The 3,008-nt window shown below is 33.5% G+C and overlaps 1 long non-coding RNA gene across 1 annotated transcript; it reads left to right on the top strand.

Moving 5' to 3' along the window:
• Window positions 1-1,269: 1,269 nt before the first annotated feature.
• LOC130997820 (uncharacterized) lies at window positions 1,270-2,450 on the top strand. Its single transcript, XR_009093221.1, has 2 exons — window positions 1,270-1,845; window positions 2,280-2,450. It is a non-coding gene; the product is annotated as an uncharacterized LOC130997820 (long non-coding RNA).
• The last annotated feature ends 558 nt before the right edge of the window (window positions 2,451-3,008 follow it).

Here is a 3,008-nt window from a genome sequence, read left to right as displayed (position 1 = left end):
TGAACATCAATGAAGTATAAAGTAAAATAACGAATGTTATGTGTAAATTATTTACATAAAAAATTTAAAAAATATGTTCTTAGATATTAGTTTCTTAATTTAAAATTTTAATATTTATTTCATCATCAAATGAATAAAAATTCAATTCAATATTAAATAATCCAAATCGTATTGAATAAAAAGTTATAAGAGATAAAAAAAAAAAATCATGCACAATTGAATTTGTTCAAAATTATTGTTGATTTCCAAATATGACAACTTTTTTTATTTTCTATTAATACATGTTTGTTTTTTTGTATCTATACAATATCTACAAAATAAAAAATGGAGAAATATAAAATTTGAATATTATTGCACAATTTGATGGTTTTTATGGACATAATTTTAAATTTAAAGATCTACATGATTGGAAGAAATGGAAAACATGTCGGCAATTTTTTTTTTTGAAGTTTAGAACATTTTGTATTTGATTGTTTTTTTTTTTTTTAAGACATTTTGTATTTGATGGTTAATTATATAAGGGCGTGTTTGTTGGCTATTATCACGTAGTATTAGCTTAATAATACAACGTCTTATTCTAGTTTGGTAGTTTTTTGAATAACACAGACGACCCTTGATTGAGGGACGGCCCTGACCAAATTTCATGGATAAATTCCGTTTACTAATCCCCCACCCCCCTCTGATATGTAATCCATCAACGTCATCTTGATTCCTAAACTCCATTTTGCCCTTGAAATTGAAATATTATCAAACCCAAAAAATCAGCAGCCACATCATTTCACCAACTCAACAAAAAGGACGCAAGAATTGCTGATAAAGGTGTTCGACAGAAATTTCAAGAGAATCGGCATAATAGTAAGAATTTATATTGATTTTGGTCCACAATCCATCGATTTTGTGTTCTTGATTCCTAAACTCAATTTTGCCTTTGAAATTCCAATAGGGAAAAGGTGCAGATTGGCCCCCGAAGTAGTAGCCCCTATAGCGTATAACTCCTCTTACTCTGTGTGTGCAACTAAACCCCTGAACTCCGAGAAAAGAGTGCAAATTCCCTCCTCTGACCCAACGCCGTTAAGTGTCCGTTAACATTTGGGTTTAATTGCACCTTCTACTTCAGGGGTGGATCTGCACTTTTTTTTTTATATAATTTCAGCAACCCACCTCCGGCATCAACTTAACCACCCCCGTACTCATCGATTCTGACTTGCACCTTGTCAGCTCGCACGCGCCCAATTAGGGTTGTAAATGAATCGAATATTTTTGCTCGATTCGAGATTCGATTCGAAATTGCCTGATTCGTATTCGAAATTATTCGATTCGTATTCGATAACAAATATTCGATTCGATTCGATTATTATTCAAATATTTATATGAAATTTTGATATTCGATTCGATATTCGTAAATATTCGATTCGATATATATATATTATTTTGAATTGTTTAATATGTTAAAAAGTAAAACCTAAACCCTAATTCCCTAAACTAAATCAGGCTAATCAGCGCCTCATCCTCAAATCTCAATTCCTCATTCCTAAACTAAAGGAGCGCCGCACAGCTCCAAGCCCCCAACCTCCAAGCCTCCAACACCGTGCCTTCTCTCCACCACCGCGCGGTCAGCGCTTCCCCACACGTCGCCGCGCCGCCTGCATCTGCTGCTCGTCGCCTGCATCCCCGCGTCGCTCGTCACCGCGTCGCCGCGCCGCCTGCATCTGGTGCTCGTCGCCTCGTCGCCGCGCCGCCTGCATTTGCTGCTAGTCGCTGCGTCGCCTGCATCTGCTGCTCGTCGCTCGTCGCCTGCATCTGCTTCTCTAAGATACGAAATTACTGTACTGCTCTTGCTAAAAAGTAATAACCATTTGATTTCGTTGTTCCTATATCAATTAGCATTTGTACTATGTGAATCCACACACGAACAATTTCAGAAACTCTAAGCACTGAGATTGTAGTGTTGCCTAGCCCCTATGCATTTCAGAAGTTCATTTCAATTTTTGCCCATTTTACATGGCTTTTATTTTATTTTATAGTTCATTTCTAGTAATTAATAATACTCTTTATTATAATCTTTTTTAGTCTTTATTATAATTGTGAATACATTGTGCTATACTGAATGCAAATTCTGAATAAACTTATCATTGATTATATACAATTGTCTGTATAAATAAGAGTAATGGAAAAATGGTGCATAATTCTGTATAAACTTATGATTTGTTTCATATTTTGTTAGCATAATTCTGTGTTTATGATTTGTTAGCATAATATTCCCCTGTTTGTTTGTGCAGAATGGAGTCAATGGACAATTCAAATTTAATAGAAACTTTTCAAGCTTGGAGGAAGATTGGGTGCTTCACATTTGTTCTAATATCATGTTATTTTGATGAATTTGAAACTTTTCATGATGTATGTTCTAGATGGATATTGTTTATTATACAAAATTTTGAATTTGTGGCTTATATTGAATATATACCTATATTATTTAACATTTTTTTTCCTTCAGAATTTCGAATCGAATATTTTCGAATCGAATAATATAGAATACAAGTCGAATACTCGAATCGAATATTCGAATCGAGTATTCGGAAAAAAAAATTAAGGCACTTTTAAAAACGAATCGAATACTCGAATCGAATCGAATAATTCGAAAATATCAACGAATCGAATACCGAATCGAATTTAATATTCGAAATCGAATCGAATCACGAATCGAATATTACTATCGTTTTACGAATACGAATCGAATATGTTGATATTCGCTTCGATTACAACCCTACGCCCAATCTCTTAGTTGTCGACTGCCCACCGCTTACATGCAGCAACGCCACAAGCTTCTTCACCGCCCCGCACAACAGCATCTCCTCCAACACCTTAACCTTATAGGCTTATCTTATGATATTAATTGTGTATATATATTTATCTATATAATATATATTTAAATTTTATTTATTTATTTTTGAATAATTATTAAAACTCTAGATAATAATTATGATTTTATTTTTGGTTAATTTAATATT

This window comes from Salvia miltiorrhiza, chromosome 8 (assembly GCF_028751815.1).
Source record: "Salvia miltiorrhiza cultivar Shanhuang (shh) chromosome 8, IMPLAD_Smil_shh, whole genome shotgun sequence".
NCBI lineage: Eukaryota > Viridiplantae > Streptophyta > Magnoliopsida > Lamiales > Lamiaceae > Salvia > Salvia miltiorrhiza.
Note: the sequence above shows the minus strand (reverse complement) of the source record. Positions and strands in the feature narration are given on the sequence as shown.